This window comes from Panthera leo, chromosome C1 (assembly GCF_018350215.1).
Source record: "Panthera leo isolate Ple1 chromosome C1, P.leo_Ple1_pat1.1, whole genome shotgun sequence".
Classification (NCBI taxonomy): Eukaryota; Metazoa; Chordata; class Mammalia; order Carnivora; family Felidae; genus Panthera; species Panthera leo.
The window spans coordinates 131,572,197-131,596,273 of record NC_056686.1 but is presented as its reverse complement, the minus strand read 5'-3'; the positions used below and the strand labels follow the sequence as shown (position 1 = coordinate 131,596,273).

Genomic DNA, 24,077 nt, shown 5'->3' with positions numbered 1-24,077 from the left:
TACTTTATTCCAATTCTTTAGTCCCTTTTCTAGGAGAACTGTTCCATTTCCTTTTAGCTAAGGCCATTCAAACTCATTTCAAGGAGTATTTTTCTTATCTCTTTTCAAGGCAAATGACATTTCTTTCCAGTAATATTTTATTTTTTATTTAAAAAAAATTTAATGTTTATTTATTTTTGAGAGAGAGAGAGAGAGAGAGAGAGAGCGTGAGTGGAGGAGGAGCAGAGAGAGAGAGGGAGACATAGAATCTGAGGCAGGCTCCAGGCTCTGAGCTGTCAGCACAGAGCCTGATGCGGGGCTTGAACTCACCAACCATGAGATCATGACCTGAGCCGAAGTTGGACGCTCTACTGACTGAGCCACCCAGGTGCCCCTCCAGTAATGTTTTATATGATACAAAGAAGAGATTGGGTTGGGAGTTCTCTGGGAGTTCTCTCCTAGTGTTCCTATTTTTATCTTTAAAGATATACTTTAAGAAACTGATGGGAGCTTTTGTTCTATTCAGATTCTTCAATGGTTTTGTAATCTATGTGAATATTCTAAGCCTAATACTACTGGGGTAGCATTAAATACATTATTGTTTCATTTATAAAGCAATTCTCAAGTGGCATGAAAGTTTTGTATTCTCTGCCATAGAATAGTTTACACACTGGAAGAATCTATGCCATTTTTAAACAAGAATAATTTTATATTTCCAATTAATGTAAAACTATTTCTAATTGTTTCTTACATAGAATTGTATGAAAACAAGAAGTAGATATGAGCAAATGGTATTTCTTTTGAAAATATATGGACAGATTTCCTATTTCACTCAGTTCTAATAAGGGCATGGAAGATAATGGTATGATATATTTTCTTATGGAGCTTTGAGTGTAACAGAATTATGCATTAGATATCAAATATTACAACCAAAAGATATAGTTATTATAGTTTACAAAAAACACATTATAAACAACAAATCCTAAGCAGTAATTTATTTGAAGTTTATGAGCTAAATAGTGGGTTAGGCACAAATATTATTTTCAAAAAACCAAAACAAAACAGAAAATGTTGGTTTGTAAACACCACAAGGGAAAAGACAAAAATTAAAAACAATAAAATACATACTTGACACCATTCGCCTTTTAAGTTACCACTCTTTCATATATAACATAAATTCAGGATTTTATTGTAGGCCATATAATCATATTCAACTAAAAAAAATAATCAGAAGTAAAAAAAAAGTCCGCTTTTATGCTGAGTTATATTTTGTTCTGCTTGACTGCTGAGCCTTGAAGGGTATTGATCGAAAATTGATATTTTCCCTTGAGCCAGATTCACAGTGGTTTGACTAGGGAGAAATTGGCTTGGCTTTAGGGTCAAGTTGGATGTTTTATAGTGTCAAATAGTGTTTACTCAATATTTTTTTTTTTTAATCATGAAAAGGAAAAAGTCAAATGTTGAGGGTAGCTGGTCTTCTGTCAGTTTTACTGAGGTAATTGTCTCTGTAATCTCTTGTAAAAATTGTTTATGCGGGAAGCAGCGCACTGCCTGATTACGAGATATACTACAAATCTGTAGTTGGGGCACCTGGTTGGCTCAGTCTGTTAAGCACCGTACTTCAGCTCAGGTCATGATGAAATGATCCGTGAGTTAGAGCCCTGCGTCCGGCTCTGTGCTGACAGCTCAGAGCCTGGAGCCTGCTTCAAATTCTGTGTCTTCCTCTCTCTCTGCCCCTCCCCTGCTTGCATATGCGCTCTCTCTCTCTCAAAAATAATGAATAAAGATTAATTTTTTTAAATATAAAAAAATAAATCTATAGTCATCAAAATAGTATGGTACTGACATTAAAATATACAAATAGTCCAGTGAGTGGAAAAGAATTGAAAGCCCAGAAATAAACCCAAACATATTTGGTCAACTAATATTTGACAACAGAGCCAAAATACTCAATGGAAAAAAGACAATCTCTTTGTACATTGTGCTGAGATAATTGAATATTCACATGTAAAAGAAACAAACTAGGGGCGCCTGGGTGGCGCAGTCGGTTAAGCGTCCGACTTCAGCCAGGTCACGATCTCGCGGTCCGTGAGTTCGAGCCCCGCGTCAGGCTCTGGGCTGATGGCTCAGAGCCTGGAGCCTGTTTCCGATTCTGTGTCTCCCTCTCTCTCTGCCCCTCCCCCGTTCATGCTCTGTCTCTCTCTGTCCCAAAAAAATAAATAAAAAACGTTGAAAAAAATAATTTAAAAAAAAATAAGCAAACTAGCCTTATATCTTCTACCACTCACAAAAATTAACTTGTAAATGGATCAAAGATTTAAGTATAAGACATGAACCCATGAAACTCCTAGAAGAAAACAGGAATAAAACTCTTTGACATGGGTACTGGTAATTAATTAATTAATTTTTGAATGTGACATCTAAAGCACAGGCAACTAAATAAATAAATAGATTAACAAACCAACCAGTGGGACTGTATCAAAATAAAAAGCTTCTGAACACCAAAAAAAAAAAAAAACAAAAACAAAACAAAACAAAACAAAAAAAACAGACATCAGCCCCATTAAAAAATGGACACTTTCCATTGACACTTTCCAAAGAAGATATATGAAGGCCAACAGGTATATGAAAAGATGCTTAGTATTATTAGTTATTAGGAAAATGCAAATTAATAGCACAATGAGGGATCACCTTATGCCTGTTAAATGGCCATCATCAAAAAGACAAGAAATAATGCTGGCATAGATGTGGAATAAAGGGAACCCTTGTGCATATAAATTGGATACAGGGAATGTAAATTGATACAGCCATGATGGAAGACAGTATGGAAGATACTCAAAAATTAAAAATATAATTACCATATGATACAGTAATTCCATTTCCAAGATTATATTCAAAGAAAACAAAAACACTAACTCAAAAAGATATCTGCACCTCCATGTTCATAACAACATTATTTATAAGAGCCATGACATAGAAAGATACTAAGTGTCTATCAATGTATCATTGCATTTTTATACAAAGAATTTGTGATACACACATGCATGCATGTGCTCACACGTGTACACACACACACACACACACACACTGGAATATTATTCAACCACTAAAGAAAAAAATGAGGAAACCCCATCATTTTTGACAATATAGAAGGACTTTGAAGGCATTATGCTAAGTGAAATAAGTCAGACCAAGAAAGACAGGTACTGTATGAACTCATATGTGACATGTAAAAAAAAGCAAAAAAAAAAAAACAAAAAAAACAGACTCTCAGAAAAAGAGATCAGATTTGTTATTACCAGTGGCAACATTTGGAAGATGGGAGAAAAGATACAAACTTCCAGTTATTAATAAGTACTGGGGATGTAATGTACAGCATGGTGAGAATAGCTAACACTGCTGTATGATATATAGGAAAATTATTAGGGGATTAATTCCTGTGAGTTCTCATCACAAGGAAAAATATTTTTCCTTTTATTTCTTTTTTTTTTGTTATTGTGTCTATATGAGAAGATAGGTAGATGTAAGCTGAATCCATTATACTATATGTAAATCAAACTATCATGCTGCATGATTTAAACTTTTACAAACATATATGCCAATAATTTCTCAGTAACACTGGAAAAAACATGGAATAAAAAAAAAAACTTGTGTTTAAATAAACAACTGCTCATAAAATGTGCCTCTATGTCATCTTAAACTAATTTAATGTTTTTTGAGAAAAGCAAAACAAATGATTTTTGTCATTGTTCTTCATAATGATTGAATATAGGTTATAGTAACATTATCAGCAACCAAACTATTAGTAAATCTCTATAATTACATTCTATATCTGGTTTAGTGTGGCATAAAATGAGATTAAAAAGCAACATATAAAAAGAAAATAGTCCTACTTTCTGGAGAGTTTCAGTCTAAGTCTCATATTGAATTTATATTTGGGAGTCTCATTAATTTGGAGGTATAGCTAAATAATTGATTCATCCCATAAACTTAATGTGGAACACGTCTAAAGTGTCTGGAATTCTCCAGTGATTTAAAAATCTCTGAATTGCTAAGATTTCTCATTTTTTTAAATGAAAACAAAGATATTTTGTTTTATTTTTTAAATGATTTATTATGATGAACTCGATTTGAGAAAGATATTTCAAGTGTATATAATTTTATTTATTAATTGAAATGACTGCATAAGACCAATGTAATTTTCACAGGATATACACTGAAGTTTGAAGGAATATCAATACAGTAATCTCATAACAACTGTATTAGGATAATGGTAGTCACTTTTATAAACCAAAATGATGACATCACACAATAAAATTATATTTCATACCCGTATGAATCTGATGAGTGTGTTAGAGGTTGGTGGGTAGATTCCTCCTTGTGGTTATTCTGAGATAAGAGTTCCTTCCATTTTGTGGCTATAGAATCTCATACGGCCTGTTCTCAACTAGTAGAAGGGGAAAAATGTTGAATATCTGTAGACAAGTTGGATGCAAGGGGATCAGGGAAATGTAGCACCTGGGTAGGCAGTTTCTTGCCCATGACATCACCATACTATGGAAACGGGAGCATGCATTTTGAATAAACATTTTGCCATTTCTGTCCCAGTCTTCTCTTCTGGTTACCAAATATCTATATATGCCCTTCTTCTCATAGAATATACTACCTGAGTTCAAAGTGGAGGACCTCCAGGTGATGTGCAGTCCTCTCCATCACGTCCTTTTGTACTTCCTTGTATACAGCAAATTATGAACCAAAAGACAAGATATCTGTCCCGACTGTCCCCTCCATACTCTATATAAATCAGTGGAACAGTGATAGAATAACAAAAACAAGAATCATCATCTAGAAAATAGAAGATTGGAGGCACACAGCAGTCATTGGCATAGAGAAATAATGAAATCCTACCAGGAAAGTAAAGGAAAGACCCTCTGTCCTGGTAGTTTAGAAATGCCCTTGTCTAGATGGTACTTCTTTCCCTGTAACATCTCCCCTTGTTCATTGTTCTTTACCTGTGCTTCCCCAGGGAGATTCTTTCTAGTCTGTTGTGCTAAATACTACATCTGAAGTTGGGAATGGGGCATCCTCCCCCTGTGGACTGTATATATTTCACAGACTGTTTCTTGTTCCTTTCAAGTTGTTTTAAGGTTTGAAGAAACAAAGAATTTTGTAAGATAGGCTCATGGCTTTTGAAGTTATAAATTCCCTTGAAAATTAGTAGAATTTTGATTTCTTTGCTTCCCATTACTTCTATATACTAATATCCTCACTCAAAGTTATACTCTACAAATAATTATCAAACCCAAATTATTTCTTTGCACCTCACTCTCTTGGTTTTCTCTTTCAACCTGTTTGTGGTCACTTCGAAGCCTGAAAACAACACGCCAGTGGGAAGCAAACACCTTTATCTAAAGGTGAAACTCTTCTATTCAGTTGAGAAGTTAATTGGCTTTTGTTGTTCAAAGTAATTCCAGCAATTTTTCTTAGTATTCACATCCTAGAAACAACTGGATCTCCAAGGCTGGAAGACCTCAATTTTGAACTTGGTCTGTTCCCTTTCAGTTTTGGTTGTCAGTCAGCCAATTCTTACCCATACTCATTTTTCCCCATAATATCTTGCCAACGAAGGCATGTAGTAACTAACACAATTACTAATATTATACTTTTAAACTTCTTCCCTTAAATACATAGGCTCAAAAAGCACTTGTTTTTTCTTCCAATATATTTATCAAGATACTGCAAATGACCTTTTTTATCAAGTATTTTTAACCTTTAATATTTTCAGTCCTGAACATTAGTTACCCTGATGCTGCTGCCTTAACCATGAGGCCAATGTTATGCATTAAAGAAAAAAAAATTAATGTTTATTTTTAAGAGAGAAGAGGGTCAGAGAGAGAGAGGGAGACACAAAACCTGAAACAGGCTCTAGGCTCCTGGTTGTCAGCACAGAGCCTGACTCAGGGCTCAAACTTACTAGCCATGAGATCATGACCTGAGCTGAACTAGGACACTCAACCGACTGAGCCACTCAGGCGACCCATGGTTATCTGACAATGTTATGCATTTTTAAATGTTTATTTATTTATTGGGGGGGGAGGGGCAGACCGAGAGGGAGAGAGAGCCTGATGGGGGACTCAATGTCATGAACCATAAAATCATGACATGAGCCAAAATCAAGAGTTGGATGCTTAACTGACTGAGCCACCAGGCACCCCTTCAATGTAGTAATTTACAATCTTATTCTATTTAATGTATTTTAAATTTTTATTAAGGTAGTTTTGTACTTGTGCTACCAACTTTTTTTTTAATTTTTTTTTAACGTTTATTTTTTTGAGACAGAGACAGAGCATGAACGGGGAGGGGCAGAGAGAGAGGGAGACACAGAATTGGAAGCAGGCTCCAGGCTCTGAGCCATCAGCGCAGAGCCCCTCGCGGGGCTCAAACTCACGGACCGCAAGATCGTGACTGGAGCTGAAATCGGACACCCAACCGACTGAGCCACCCAGGCGCCCCTGTGCTACCAACTTTTGAATTTGTTATGATAATACTCACTGCGTAAATTTCAGTGGATAGCACAGTAGAAATTTTGTTAATTTTTTTTGTTTTATTGCTCAAGTTCGAGTCCAATGTATGCATTCTGAACTATCAAGCAGCTTTTATCCTTGTGATGATTGAAAGATGGAGGTTCCTTCCATCTTGTGGTTCCTACATTCTTTAGGGTCTGAGAATCCTCTGATTTTTGACCAGAGAGAGGAATGACATGTCTGCCTTTTTTCTTTTTCCTAATTCCAGCTCAGCAATGACCATCATTATTTCAGTTACATTCCAGTTAGTGACATCTAGTCACTTGGTCACATCTGATGACAAGAGGGCTAGAAAATACGGTTTCTAACTGGGAAGTTGTCAGCCATTCCACATTTTGGAAAGGAAGGGGTGTGAGCTATGAGCTTCTGGTGACAGATGAGTGCTTCTGCCACTATGACCACCATCTGATTTTATTATTTTTTTCTTTTTGGGTAATAAAAAATTAAACGTAGAAGAGGATAGCATGTGAAAGCCCTAGTTTCTAAAATGTATTTTAAATTGAGTAGATTCATGTTTTTCCAATTTTTTTATAATCTCCTGAAGGCTTAGAATTCAGGTTTATCATTTTACTTTGAATGAGTCACTTTCATTATTAGGTTTGTATCACCTCTTGCAACATTAACAAATCCAAATAACTTTTAATCAGAGAAACTTTTAATCAGAGAAACAAGTACATTATGCTCTGACCAGTAAATGAAATAATAGGCATTTTCAGATTGGGGCAATTTCTCCTAATAACTGGTGCCTAATTCCTAGAACCTAAATATCCTCTTTTTTGGAAAGGCTGGAAACACCATGAATACTCCCAACTCTATTTCCTACTCTTTTCAGACATTCGAATGATAATTATTCTTTTGTTTGTACTTCTTAAGATCTCACTACTAGTACCAGCCCATAGATTTGCTTGTTTGTTTTAGAACATGCTGTGAATAAATGTAACACTTGCAGAAATTCATTCTGAGAGTGGAAGACATAATGGATTATTGGTGGGCATAACACTAGAAGTAGAAAAGAAAGAGAAAATAGTTGAAACAGTGTAAATATAGTGTAATAATGGTTGGTGTGTTGAATAATACTTTAGACACTAAAAACCCCCTAACTCTAACTGGCTTAAATGATAAGTTAATTCAGTTTCTAACTTAGAGGAAGGCCAGAGAAGAGCAAGCTTGGTTGGATGTAGGCTTGGTTGAACTGATGCCTCATTGACATCTTTAAGGAGCCATATCCCTTCTATATCCCTGCTCTCCCATCCACAGCTACAGCCTTTTCCCCCTTGGTCATAAGTTTGTTGCCACTACCAACTGAGGAAAATTGTGTACTATTCTCATGCAGCAAGAAAAAGTAAGAAACCTGACTCCTTACTATGGACTATAAATCCATTATTCCAGTTTGAATGGGCTAAATAAGATTGCTTTCTCACAACTGGAGCAGTCTCAGTTGCTGGGGAAATACCATGTACTGTTTGGATTTGTATTAATTGGAGTCCACCCCAAGATCTGGAAGTGTATTCAATTTCCCCAGTCATTTGAAAATTTGGTAGTGGTGAGGGAGCATGGTTGGGAAGGTCATTGGGAATGATGGTTCTCTGAACATAATCAAGTTTCTGTTAGGAAAAGAACTAGGAGAAGCAAAACATAATTTCACTGAGAATGGGAGAGAGAGATGTATTGATTCACTGCCATGAGAATATTTGCTGTAGAATGCGAATTACTGTACTTGAGAGCAAATCATGTTCTTCATGATGGATATTTTGAGGTTCTTTATCAAAACGCTGCAAGCAGTAGATAAGGATGGCAATGGAGGTGATGATGATGATGATGACGACTACAGCCATGACAGTGAAAACTGCTTCGATAATACCTGTGATGATTTAACAAGGCAATTACTCAAACTGTCACTACCAAGCATGTTTTTTTTTTGGTGCTGAATCATGCTAAATTTACAGAGAAAGCCCTAATTTATTCCACAGAGAAAGATACGTTTGGGATCTATAGTTGCTTCCCAGTAAATAAGACAAACATAGGTTTAGATGATTGAAGATAAGGTAATTTCTAGTGAGAAATAGAACTAGCTGCTGGAAACTCTGCCTTCCTTAAATGCTCTTACTCTTTGGATCTGTGTATGTTTCTATTTTTTAAAGACAAGTACCTGGGTAAGATAAGCAGACTAATAACATACATTTGAGGTTGCTTAGTAAAGAAAATATTTTTTAAGCTATGCCTTATTTTTATTTATTTGTATTTTTTGTAGACTTACTTCAGATTCCACTTATCAGACAACTTAATATTGCATGATTAAAAAATAATTTTAGGGGCATCTGGGTGGTTTGGTCCAGTTAAGTGTCCAACTCTTGGTTTCACTTCAGATCATGATCTCACGGTTTGTGAATTCAAGCTCCACATCGGGCTCCATGCTGACAGCATGGAGCTTGCTTGGGATTCTGTCTCCCTCTCTCTGCCCCTCACCTACTCATGCTCACTCTCTCTCTCAAAATAAATACATAAACTAAAATATTTAAAAGGCAATTTTAAATTATTTTATTAAAAGTAATTATATTAAGATGAATAATACTGAATAGCTCATAAAACTTCTTTGTTTTGTAATCTATAGGATTAACAGCTAACATATGATTAATTGTAATTAAAACCAAAATCCCATTTTTCCCAAATGAAATAAGAATATTTACTTTAGCCTAGAATATTGTAAGTAAATTGAAAGGATCAAAATCTCTTCCAAAAACACCTGTAATTACTAGTATTTTTCAAAACTTATATCAGAGCTATGACATTTTTCTGGGGGGTAGCTTTATTAAAGATGTGCATTGGAAAGATCTTTACATTATATATTTTTCATAATAATATTCTTAATGTTCACTACCTGAGACAAATGATTATGCAACACTTTATAGAGTGTCCTGTTCTGCCCCTTTGTCTTGCTTGGATAGATGGTGACTACATTACATAGAATTCATATAGTGAGGCCATCTGTGCAAAAATGGAGGTGATTTTACCTCCATCGGAAGTGAGCATGTTCTCATAGATGGTCTCAAGTACCCCAGAACTTCAAGTCACTCTGTCATCATTTACCTAGAGACTAAACTCTTTTACATAAGGAGAAGTAAAGTCAATTAACTAGTTTTGCATTATTTATCTTATTTTCTTTGTGCTTTGTGCTACATCAGAATATGAAGTTGCAGTTCTGATAGGGCCCATTTTTTTGAGAGACAGAGAAAGAAAGAGATTAATATCAACAGCGTTACTGACTGTTTTCTGTGGCCAGTCGTTGTCCTCAGCACTCCCTCTACACTTTTCAATTTAATCTACAGAGTTATCTCGTGAGGTACTTGATACCTCTATATTCTTTTACATATGAAGCTTTGGGAAGGTAAATTACTTGCCCATAGTCAAAAAGCCAGTAAGTGTTGCAATCAGGGTTCAAACTGAAGCAATGTGCACTCTTAATCCACTACACTACACCCATGAGTCAGCTTTAAGCTGGGAGAATGGGGGTTAAGATGAGGTATGTGGGGGTTTGTGGTATACTACCATTCATGCACAAGACTGGGTACTCAGCCCTGAGGAAAATGACACTTGGGAATATGCAGGGTGGTAATTTTATACCTTAACATGGGCACCTATAAGTTTGTATACCTGTTAGTTCCATGAAGATGAGTAGAAATGGCACACAGAATTTGTTCTAAAATTTTAAAGGAAGTAACTATATGGCATTCTGAAAAAGAAAACAAAATACAGAGAAAGCAGAAAGATCAGCAGTTGCCAGAGTTTGGGGGAGGGGATTGGGTGGAGGGGGGATGAACAGATGGAATAAATATAATTTTTAGGGGAGTGAAACTCTTCCATATGATACTGCAATGTGAATACATGTCATTATGTATTGGCCAAACCCAAATAATTAACTGTACAACACAAAGAGTGAACCGTAATGTAAACTATGGACTTTAGTTAATAGCAACGCAGTAATATTGTTTCATTAATTGTAACAAGGATAACACAGTAATGCAAGATATTAATAATAGGAGAAACCATGTGTTAGGAAGAAAGGGGATGTATGGAAACTCTATAGCTGCTCAATTTTCTATAAACCTGCTCTAAAAATAAAACCTATTTACTTTTTGGAAAAGGAAGAAAAAAGAAACTGAGTGATTATAGGACTATTATTGTGAATCAATCAGGAAATAGGTGACTCATTTCAGAATAATTGTATCTTTTCTTCAATAGTGTTGAAATCTGGGACTTCCACATTTTCACTTAGATTCAGTCAAATTCCAAAAAAAGTTTTCTGTGCTCTCTGTATACCACTAGGCTATGAATTCTGGATGAGCCCAGGTCTACTTGCCAGGATTACTCCCTAAATAGGAAAGAAGCACCTTTAGAAAGCATTAATCTTGTAAAGCCACAGGGCCACAATTAAAGAGTGGTTCAATGGTTTTCCTAAATGTATAACTTACAAGGACAGATTTTTCCCCTGCATCTTTTACCCTGATTATAATGATGGGCTCGATTTCCCCATGTATAGTCAGCCATTGTTAACATGCTGGCATTTGAAAGGAGTATTTACTCTTGATTTTAAACATAAAAGAGCTTGTATGAGCAGAGAAAGAGGAAGTAGGTAAATACTAACATTTCTTGTGGAGTGGAAAGCAGTTCCCCTGCACTTTTCTCACCATTCAAGTCACAGTTTGAGAAGGAAATAGCTTTAGAAATTGAGTGGGCCAATGGATCCGTTAACTGTGCTTTCTCCACACAGTTAAAGCTCAGTGTGAGACTGGCTGGCAACATAAACAATAAGGAAGAAGTCACATGAGGAGGGGTTATTAGAGAAAGAGTAAGGAGAGTCACATTTTGGTTATAACTAAGGACTAGCTGACTCACCCATGCATGAGAAATCCTTCGTCAGGTGTCATTTTCTAGGGATGGTGGCTTAATTGCCCCCCCCCAAAAGGCAGCTTTTTTAAATTTCACAAATGACTTATGCCTTATTATCATATCGACCATGTCAGGATGGTGGGGTTTATTTGGTCCTCATATCTCTTCATAAAAAAATGGGACTTTTTTAAAGATAGCACAATTTTAGAAGAAAAGATTTGAAATCCATACCACAAAATAGGTTTTGCTATACACCATTTGATAGGAATAGGAGTATGTAAACATATTCCCAAAAAATATATAGGTACTCTATAATTAAGAGTTTGTATAATGGGGAACGAAATTCCAACATAGATATAATGTTAATAACCTAGGTAAACAACAGTTTTTGTCTGTTTAGATTTTGATTATACTGGGGTGAGGGGAGTGAGAAGGAGTGGTATCTTTCTCAGTGCCAGTCTGTGTGCAAATCCTGTCTTCACTTCCACATTTGAACATGGTTGATGTTGAACTTGTTCCTTCCTGTTATCAATTTTGATACATCAAGTGATGGCATCTCAAACTTTTGTCCTTAGGACAATTTCTTCTTTAATACATAACAACTATAATTCTATTGCTATTGTTCTTATAAGGTCTGTTCCTGGAGGCTACTATACCTTGTAATGCAGGATTAATAATAGTGCAATTGTGCTAAAACACTTACTTCGATTATTTGTGGCTATCCTGGAAAACTGTGCGATAGAAGCCCTTGGTGTAGTTTTGGAAAAACTCCATTGATTTTAAATGAGTGGGGAAACACAGAAATGTCAAGATAAATTACTAATCAGAAGTTTTTTTTTTCCTATTATTTACCTATATATGCCCCATCTTTTCCAACCAACTTTGCACTACTAAGGGTATTTATATCAAAATGCCAGTGAGCACTATGTCTATTATGGTTACTAATTTACTCTATTTGTCATGCACTTACTATATCATACTATTTTATAAGCTATTGTATCATTTATTTGGTCTTCACAAGAGCCTGTGAGATCTGCATTATTTATTATACCCATTATACAGATCAGGAGCCTGAAGCAGCAATAGAAAAGCACTTGCTACATGTCACATAGTTACTAATTAATGAAGTCAGGTTTTGAACCCAGACAATCTTGCTGTAGTGTTCCTGATTAGTAATACATTTAAGCAGAAACAACTCTACTAAATGAAGACTATACGGATAAAAGTTGCTAACAAACACGATCATTGTTATTATTACAGTTATTTATTGTAATTATTTTCTCTCATGTCCTTTTCTGTTTTGACAAACTGAACTGCAAAAATCTGTCTATAATTTGGTAGTTCAGGATTTTAAATTTCAATAGTGATTGAATATGATGGTTTAATAGTTCACTGTCTTACACGGTGCACTTCACTACTCTAGGTAACTGACTCATTTTCTTTCTAAACACAGTTATAATAGAAAGCACTGCCTCACTTTCTAGCAGATGGAGAGCAATCTTGTTTTAATGCACATCATTTATAATAGATACAAGCTGTCAGATAACTTCTGGTAAAATAGGATGCTGAATCAGACATTTATTTTTAGTGGCAATTGTTGACACATAGACTAGCCCACCCAAATGAAAGTATGCCATATTACTTGGCTCTATAGATAAACTATGTTATAATATTCTTTGTCATGTTTCATTTTCGGTTTCTGCTTTAGACATCCTACCATACACCACGATTTCCATCACTTATCTTTAAACAGCTTGTTGTCCTAAAACCATTATACATTATTTTAGATAGTTATATTTTAGCTTTTATTTCTAATATAAGAATCATCTAAAACCTGGTAGTTTTAAGTAGTTACATCATAGTTAGAAAAATGTGCTCTGGAATCCAACAGACCTAGATTTTAATCCCAGCATTGCTCCTTATTAACTGAATGGAAAATACGTTTTAATCCCTGAAAACCTCCATTTTTAAAAAAAAATTATGATTTTCTATCATAGATTATTATATGCATCAAATAAGTTAATGTTTCTACAGTGGTAGTAATTTACCATATATATCATTAACTGTAGTTCACTAATATGAGGCATCAAATAAACAATGAAAGCCCCCAACAAAAACAGATTTTACAAAAAGTGAAGGAGCTGAATGAACACCTATATGACCATGTTGGTCATATATCAACTGTGTCTGTTCCACTTAGTTAATGTTTATCTTGTATTGTTTGATAAGTATTTTAATACTGATACTGGAAAAAAAAACAAAAGAAATATTGACATTTATCATATGTACAATGCCTCTTTTGGTTAATTCATGTAGATGTGATATTTGGAAAATATAATGGTAGCTAGATTTGGGTAAAATTAAAAATGCTTAGTGTACATTTTAGCTGCACATATACTAAATATGGAACAATACTGAGATTACCCTGACTACTGCATAAGGATGACATTTGTGAAGCATTTCTTATTACATAATTTTAGAAAAAATATATTTTATATGTTGTTTGTATATTCAATGATAAAGCAAGTATGGTAAAATTATACTAAATGGGGATTCTGGGTAAAAGTTTATGGGAGTCCTTTGAACCATTTTTATGACTTTTCTACAAGTCTCAAATTATTTAAAAAATTAAAACAAATAATATCTTGGGAAATAAAAAAGTAAAAATTAAGTAGCAACCAGTCTTTTAAATTAGTATGTTTCCACTATATTTAGATGAAGCCATGCAGGATAGGTGCTTTTGAAGTATAAGAGGTTTTATGTATTATGTGTGTTACAATTTAATTTTTGGATTTGCTAGTACTACTCTACACTAAAATAATGTATTTTTTTAATCAAGTTGTTAAAAAGCCATATGAGCTTAATTGATACATCATATAAAAACAAATTCTTGGGGCGCCTGGGTGGCTCATTCGGTTGAGCATCGGACTTTGGCTCAGGTCATGAACTCACAGTTTGTAAGTTTGAGCCTGCATTGGGCTCTGTGCTGAAAGCTCAGAGCCTAAAGCCTGCTTCATATTCTGTGTCTCCCTCTCTCTCTGCCCCTCTCCTGCTCATGCTCTGTCTCTTTCTCTGTCAAAAATAAAGATTAAAAAAAATCTTAAGACTATTATTTATTTTTTACTCCAGTGCAACAAATAAATGCTTTCATACATACATTCATAAATACAAATTATGGTAAGTTCTATGTGAATATACTGTGTTATTTTCAAGAGTGACAAAGAAGACATTAGTTAGATTACTTGGTCAGTGAAAGTCTCACTGAGGAGATGACATTTAAAATGTTACTTAAGGAATAAGAGAAGAAAATTATGGAAAGAAAAGTGGGAATGTTGACAGGGAGCACAAGGAGTCTTTCAGAGAGAAACCAAGTCTAATGCCTTGAGAAAGAAGAGAGTAGAGCATATTTGAGAAGATGGAAAAAAGATAGTATGGTTGGCGTACAATAACCAAGGAGAAGAGTGGCTCAAATTGAATGTGAAGAGAGAGGCTGGGGGTATATCATCCAGAACCTTGAAAGTCAAGTTGGAAAATTTAAAGTGTCACTAGGCCAGATTTATAATCTATGCAACTCTGTTACTGTGAAATATAGTGTGTATATTGTGTGTGTTTGTGCATAGGGGTCAAAATGGAAATGGAAGATTAGTGAAGAGCCAATTTCAATAGCTTAAGATGGGTAGTGTTTGCTTGGACTAGGATATTACCTGCATAAAAGGAGGAAACATCATTTTGTGATATATTATGTGTATGTATTATGAATGTGTTATGTGTAGAAGACATTTAATTTATTACAAATAGCTATGGCTTAAGACTTCAAGTGAAAGCATGCTAATAATAATGGTATGCTTAACACTTAAGAAAATATTAGAAGCTTGTGAGCATTGTGTTAACTAAGACTTCTAACTAAAAATGATTATTTTTAAATAAGAATTTAATCATGATTATTCATATAATCACAAATTATATGAAACTTTTAATTTTTTATTTTCCTTTATATACTCATATTTAAATGGATATAACTTACTGAGAATGTACTATTGTTCCTATTTTCTTAACGGTTCAATTATACTTAAAATTATTAAGGACACAATTTCGTATTATATTGGTAGAGGATGATGATGCACTTCCCAAATGAACAGAGTAATAATAAGTGAATAATGAATTTGTTAATCCTGGATATTGTGAGTTTGTAGGAGGTACATGTATATCTAATAGATGATGAAAAATTTTTAGCAGATATTATTTGAAATCATAATATCCCATGTGGATTAGTGAACTTGTCATAGTTATAATTATACAAACATTTAATCAATGCTATCAATATTTCACCATTGAAGAGTTAACAGAAAAAAGACAACCAAAAACTAAAGAAAGAAAAACGAGAGTTGGTGGTGTAGAAGGTATACATAGTATATTGGGAAGAATGCTGGCCTAAGTCAAAAGATTTGGCTTCCAGTTCTGGATTCAGGTAACCTTGGTTAATTCGTAACTGATGATTTGTAAGGTTTCCTTTCAACTCCCAAATACTTTGATTTTTTTCTGAAATATACCAGGGATTGGAGCTCTCCAGCTCCTTGTATTTAAGGGTTTTTATTCATTTTGCCTTCTTTCAGCACAACTTGTTTAAAAAATCAGAACTTAACAATCAGTGAAAATATTTCATTGTCTGTCACTGTTTCTTGAGTTTGTTGAGACACTGGGTTGTTGGGAAAAATGGAAACATCAGATGAAGGGTGGTGTTTTATAGCAAGAATGAGATGATTAAAACACTGAGCCATTGAGATAGTGGGTCCAATAGAAAGAAGGAAATAATAGTAACCAGTTTTAGTGGTTGGGTAGGAAAACATAAAAGTAATCAGTAAAAGAATTCTGGACCAGCTGCTACTATATTTCCAATTGCATTATTCCTTCTTAGAGTGACTCTGTATCCTCCAAATTCCAAAGCTTATTTTCTCTCTAATGAGGCTATGGGGGATTTAAAGCTGCTTCTCCAAATCTGGATTTTAGCAAAATCTGTTTGTTACTATCACAAAAAGAAATATGTCCCAAAGCAAGCATTATCATAAGGACTACAAAGAGAAAAAAGCCCACAATTTGGGTTAGACTACCTAGGGTAGAGTTCTACTTTAGTATCCTACTAGTTGTTTTATGAAACTGTGAAAAATCATCATCTGACATTCAAAAGCAGCATTTATAAAATGTGAACAATCTTGTCTGTTTCATTCATCCCTAGTAGGAAAATAAGTGTTGAATATGACAACTTAAAGTGCTTTGTTATCTGGAGACATATATGCTTGTGAGCTAATTTTTACTATTCATCAGTTTAGCCAGTCTAGTATGACCATTGATGGATATAGATGAAAATTGAGGAAAATTGGGGAATTGAGTTGTGTTCCCAAACCCGATGCTAATTAAGAAAAAAGCAAAAAATTCCACAAAACTCTTAGTTCCTCCAGCTTCGGAATAGATCATCATAGGACCATTAACTTCTCTGTAAGATGCTGTTCACTCTTCTAACTTCCATCTCCACCTTCTGCTTCTTTGTAATCACTGATTCTCTCACTCACATTATAAGTTCTCTAAATGCCATCCAACTCATGACACAATTGGAACTGAATTCAATGTCTAATGTATACAATGCAGATTAATGCTTTTCTTTGTCATTGTTTCTTATCAGGTCTAATGTTGATTTCCTACAAAAACATCAAGTAGCATCAATGTTTCAATGTTTTTTTTAGAGTATCCCCAAATATTTAATATTATACAAGTCCAAGATGTAATAATCTTCTGCAGAGCATATTGATTTTTAGTTAGTGCCAAACCAGGGGTTGTAATCCTAATTTTGTACAGACATCTTCCTAATGCCTCCCAATGTAAATTCAGAAATTGTCATATATCCAAATGGTCATCAGTCAGTAGAATCATCTTGCAGTGCAAAACATTATTATTACCAGGTTGAAGAGTTTTCATTCATTTTTTAAAATTCATTTCAAACTATACCTTGTAATATAAACCTCTAATTTCATTTTATGGAAATAAGTGAATTTGCTTAAACAGAGAAGGAAAGTTTGTAAATATGTAGCCTAAACATATCTATTGTGAAATTGTGTGTAATTCCCCAAAGAAGAGCTTCAGACCAAGTTTTTGTGTTTACTTAGGCTATTAAATGGTTATGCCAGGAAGGAAGAGTGTGGGGTGAGGACGAGTACAGGAAAGGATATATAGGAAATATGGAGCATGTTACTGTGGCAACTGTGGCCAACTGGGGCTTGATTCTCCTTAGAACTTTCTGAGAAGTGTATGGAGTGCTTGACAGTACTGCCTACCTGAAGGTAGATCATGACAAACTCCTTTCCTCTATTGGTTGAGTACTGCCCTTGGTGTGTTAATTTCCTAGGCTTATGCGTGCCTACTGAACAAGATTTACTTTGCTCAAGGTGAAATGTTGTCAATATTTTGAAAATGAAAGCTCAATTTTTACTGTCCACCATAGATTCCACAAGAATTAGAAGCCAAGAGGATGCATGGTGGGACATTAGACACATTATTATGAATGCATTTTGTGAACTTCAGTGATAAACCACCTATACAAACACTGTTTAAATCATGCAGAACCCAGTATTATTATTTTTATACCTACACTTCCAATTTATATTTTCAGATTTAGAAAACCAGAACATACATAAACTGGATCCTCTTTATTTATGTTTATGTCAAAACTACAAATAATGTGAGATTTTATTCTATTTGCAAGCCAAGTTTGCCTGCAGAGCTTCCTAGATCTTGAGAAGCCATGAGACTTTGGGTCATAGATAAACTACTTTATTACTCACAGGACCGCAGGCAGCATGAGCTCCACACTCAAACTGGTTCCTCTCTTTTTCAAAAATCATTGAAAAGATAAAGAGCAGCACAAGGGTGTTTATATTCTGGAGAAATCCTCTAGGGGCAGTTCTGAAAGATCATTAATGTCCCTTCCTTCCTCATACCTCCCATAGTCTAAGGTTATCTCCTCCAAGTACAGGATTTTTGCTCTCCGTCCAGCTCCATAAAGTCTGAAGTTGTTATAACTTCATCTTTTTTTCTTCCCGGTGGTCTCCTATTTCACCCAGAGATTTATCTAGAAGAGTCAAATGAAAGAGGCGCCAAAGTATATTTATAAACTGTAACTATAACTAAGTTTTAATGTCCTAATTCTCATCCTGAACAGGTTGCCATCCAGAGACTATAGACATTTAGATGGGTCTGGGATTGCCATTATAGGGTAAAGACACATTGTGCTGAGAAACTGTCAGGAAGAAATCCTGGAATTTCTAAAGTCTATATATAACGCCCTATAACCCTCAAACCCTTTCCCCTAAGACTGTATCATAGTCACAAGCCAACAAGTTAAGTTGTTCTAGTTGTATAGTATTCTAGGTCACAAAGAAATTTATCATCACAGCATAGGCTCCCCTAAGTTTCAAGTAAGCAATGTAAAGGTGGCCCCAGGTGGATGATATGCACATAGTAAGTCTGTAATATAGCTGAGCAACTCTGAGTTTAGGAAACCACAAATTTTATAAGGCCACAGGTAGCCACTGGCTCAACTTTTACCCTGGAGAGAGGGATTATCTTTATTATTCTGATCAAGCAGCGAATCTGCCCCCTGCCCCAGAGGGAGACACTCATCTCTGTCTTCTCAGGCTGTTTGCTTTACAAACATCCTTGAAAGGTAGTACAAAATAAAGGTTGTCAATGCCTTTGCTTAAAGCAAAGAGAAGAAATTTCAGAGATTAAAAAAAAAAAAAAAAAAAAAAAAAAAAAAAAAAAAAAGGTGAGAGTTCCAATGGAGAATTGTGTCCATATATGTTGTTGATTTTGGTAGTGGCAAGCTAGTCCTTCCAACTGAAATGACTATCTGTCCTGTCAGCTATGTTTGAAAATAATACAGCCTGAGAAGAACTTGCAAATGAAATATTGAATTAGAAATAAAAGATGGCTATTTGACAAATTTACTTCTGTTCATTATATTTTTATCTTATTTATCCCCAGTGTTATAGTAAGAAGGAAAGTGGAACTTCCATTTCATAATTTTTTATGAGCTACATGTACAAATAGTAACAGCTAAATTGGAAAATAAATCAAAGATAATAGAGAAAACCATTGAACTGTATACTAATTTGCCTCTATTTTAGGCAAATAATTAAATTTAAAAGTATCTTTTATTGTATTGTATTTAATACTTTTATTTTGAAATACTTTGACTCTCTAAAAATTGGAAGATTAGTAGAAAGCTCCCATAAACCATTCATCCTACTTCTGCTAATGATAACATCTTACATAACCATAATAAATTATTAAAACCAGGAAATTTATTTTGGTACGATATTATTAACTCAACTATGCACCTTATTCAGATCTCACATGCACACTTTTTTAGTGTATAGTTCTTTGAAATTCAATATATGTATATGGAATATAATACAACCATCACCAAAATCAGGATACAGAACACATCCATCACCACTTTATAACTCTCCTTTTCTTTTTTTCCCTTTAGAGTCATACCTTTCCCAGGCCCTAACCTCTGGCAACCACTGATCTGTTCTGATCACTATACTTCGTGACTTCAACGAATATTACTAAATGAGGGTTATTCAGCTAAAAACTCTGAGATTGTTTTTTTTTTTTTTTTTTTGTTTTTTTTAGTTTTTTTTTTTCATTCAACACGAGTCTCTCAAGATCCATTCATGTTGTGCATATTGGTGGTACATTCTTTTCTATTGCTGAGTAGTATTCCATTGTAGATATATAACACATGTTATTTACCCAGTCACATGTAAAATAAACCTTTGGGTGGCTTTCAGTTTGAGGCTATTGCAAATAAAGCTACCATGAACATCCATGCACAGGTTTTCATATGAACATAACTTTTCATTTTTCTGGGATAGATACCCAGGAGTATGACTGCTAAGTAAATTGCATGGTAAATTCATGTTTAATTTTATCTAAAAACAAAAAACAAACAACATCAACAAGAAACCCCGCCAAACTGTTTTCCAGAGTCTGTACAATTTTCCTACTGTATGAGATCCAGTTGCTCAACATCCTTTTCAGCACTTGGTATTACCAATATTTTTTTAAATTTTATTTTAATAATTCTGGTAGGTATGGAGTGAGATCTTATAATAGCCTTAATTTACATTTCTCAAATGGCTAGCGATTTTAACATCTTTTATTTGCTGATATTCTTATATTTTTAAGTGTAATGCTATTTATTTTGTTATAACCAAAGCTACATTGTGACTCTAAACAATAGGACTTCCTTTGCCCAACTGATTGATTGATTTCTTATCCTTTAAGAGACAGTATTTAATTTTGTTCTTATTTGGGAAGTTTATACTTTTCAAGCATTTTAATTGCCCCAAAACATTGGACTAACACACAGTTGCCTTTCGATTTCATTACTTTCACTTTTTTGTTACTCTACGGTCTCTTATATGTTCCTTTAAATACTGCCCTGATTTAGATTGGGTTAGCATCAATTTATGATCATGTACTGCTTATTTTCCTTTTAATCCTCTTCTTATCTGTTCTAATAAACTATAACGTTACATTAGAGGTTAACAATAAGTGGAAAGAAGAAGACTATTATTAGTTTACTAAAGTGAGACTATATAAAAATATGTTAAAAACATACTGTTTTAATGAAATAGGAGATTAGCCAGGGGTCAAGTAGGTAAGTACTTTCTGTAGAAAAGAGCTGACTTTATGCATTCATTTCCTTCTTCATTCAATCATTCTGCAAATATTTACTAAGCACTGATTTTGTGACAACACACTATGGAAAATACCAATGTGTGGGACCTTTATATCCCTCAAGGACTTTACAAGGAATTTGGGGTGAAACTGGTTATAAGAAATAATTAAAAAGTAACACCAGACACTCTGGACTATAGATAAAGACTCCAGGTTGATGTTACTAACTGCCTTACACTTTACCAATTTAGGCATTATTGTGTGGTTTTTTAATGTTTTTATTTATTTTTGAAGGAGAGACAGAGCATGAGCAGGGGAGGAGCAGAGAGAGAGTGTGACACAGAATCCGAAGCAGGCTCCAGGCTGTGAGCTGTCAGCACAGAGCCTGATGAGGGGCTCAAACTCACGAACTGTGAGATCATGATCTGAGCTCAAGTCAGATGCTTAACCCACTAAGCCACCCAGGCGACCCCCCCCCTTTTTTTAATCTGTAAACGAAGTACCTGGAATCAAAATTTTCAATATTCACTTCTAATATTCAGAAACTGGAAGTCAGAGAAAGTTGATAGTCAGGATTCTTATAGCTGACAGTTAGGATTCCCTACTGTGCAAAAAAAGTATAAAAAGAATGTATGTTGTGGCTGTTTAGCATCACAGCTAAGAAAAGGAAAAGAGATGTGCGTTAAGCCATGACATTGGATTATCTTTGTACGTACTTAAAAGAAGCTCATGATAAGTGATAGGTTGCTCTCTCATGATGGACCACAGAAAGAACAAAATTGAAAAGGCAAGTATCTTGCAGAAAGGTGAACATAGACTCAAGAAAGACCTGGGTGATGTCAGTAGTATTATTTCGGTCACAAGGTTTCTCTATGTTTCACTAATTTGTCTATAAAGGAACAGAATTTATCTTTTCTATGTACTTAAAAAAGAAGACAACATGACATGATTTTAATTATGTTGAATACCTGCTAAGCAGTATAATTTATATATTTTGCATTCTATGTTGTGATTCGAATTCAGCTGACCCTTGCCATCATATTGCACAAAACTGCACTGATATTATCAAAATTATTTCAGAGAAAAAATACCATTGTGTATTAGAAGCAGGAAAGCAAAAAGATGTGGGATAAATATAGGTTTAATTTAACAGATTAAAAAGGAAAACATGTATTGATGTAATTCGTGTGAGTTTAGTCATTTAATGACTATATTCAAACATCAGTTCTTCTGTATTCAGTGAGAAAATAGGAATATCCTATCCTCTATTTCACACAGTTAACATAGCTAGTCATTAATAGAATATATTAAAACAGATGTTTAATAGCTAGACAAAGTGATTGGCTAGTTATGAGAGCTGGTGTATTTGCAAGTCTAAGTAAACAACATGCATGCACAATATGAAAACAATAGTTTTTTTGTTTTTGTTTTTGTTTCCTGTGCAGACTTCAATAACTGTCGTTTACCCCTCTCTAACCAATGACAATAACATGAGTTACATCAATGGGAGTTTTAAAGATAAAATAACTTAGTGATTTTTGTTAGCTGATTCCTATGTTCATAGAATAGGTTCTTACATAAGTTTTTGCCTGAGGTCACTCAGTAAGATTAAACAAATAATATCTAGGTTATTGATGAGGAAACTTTTTTCTAGCACACTATTTTTATGCTTAATTAATGAAAGGAATATGCCTAAGTGAGATTTGTTAGCTTTTTGTTGACAAAGATCTTGCTCATGATAGTTTTTGTTATATGTCTGAATGAATAAAAATGTCAAAAAAATCTATGTCTATACACTTACATGTATCATTAAAATTTTTATATTATACATAAACAGTAGGTGGTAAAAATGTTAAGTTTCTGTTTCTCATTCTGTAGCAACTATCCATGTGACCTTGGTTCATTAGTTCTTCTCTCTGACATCCCTTTTTCCTCATTCCACCAAAGGAGGCAAGACCATTCTCCAAAATGTCTTTTCAGTTTAAAAATCTTTTTCCTATAATTTGTAAATTTTATAGAAAATATGTAAAAGAAAAATATACATAAAAAGTATTAGACATTATTTATGTCCCAGAATAAACTGTTTATATACTGTATTGCCATCACAATTTATATATATAATTGAATAAACTTTTATATGCATGTTTTATAAATTTCAAAGCAAATTAAAATTGGTATGTTATGTATACTGTATATATCTGTATAATTTTATAAATTTAAAAACAAATCATAGGTGACAAAAAGCACCATCGTTATTAAATACTATACAATATAATGCTCTATACAGTGAAATGCAACAATATAATTATTTTCCTATTTGTTAGACTTGTGTAGGGTGGATGAAGTTGGGACTGAGAACAAGATTTCATTGGGCAGGATTGCCAAGTATTGTGTACATTTTACCAGTCCAAAATGATAACTGATGTTGAGATTTTTCTAGCAGATATTTATTCACTGTGACTCTGCTTTAAAATTTGCATTTACTTCAACTACCTTGTTTGCAGACTTTGACTTTTAAACAGAAAAAAAGAATTATCAAAATTCCTAAATTGTGTATCTACCATGGGTTTCCTACACTAACTTTTGCTTTTACATTTATCTGTGAGAACTCTTCATTTCAGCATGCAGTGTGGTATTTTGGTGTTTCTTCTAATTCCTACTCAGAAGTATGGTTTGTGAATTGATTTGGGAGGGGATGCAGGGAAGGACCAGCACTCTGAGTCCTTCAAAGTCCAGCTCTCATCCCTAGAAGGCCCACCTGCTGGGTTTTCTTTTGACATGGACCTGGGGTTTCTGAGTGAGGTGACAAATAGGTCGGGAGACACAAAACCTGCTTCCATTTTCTCTGTGGTTCGTGGTTTGTTTTAGTTTTTGGCAGAATATGTA

General features: G+C 34.3%; 1 protein-coding gene and 1 non-coding gene across 2 annotated transcripts in view; both read left to right on the top strand.

Annotated features, from left to right (window-relative positions):
* Positions 1 to 24,077, top strand: part of LRP1B (LDL receptor related protein 1B) — a 1,882,572-nt gene that overhangs the window by 940,989 nt on the left and 917,506 nt on the right. The window lies entirely within an intron of this gene.
* Positions 13,824 to 13,928, top strand: LOC122229021. Its single transcript, XR_006206887.1, has one exon. It is a non-coding gene; the product is annotated as a U6 spliceosomal RNA (small nuclear RNA).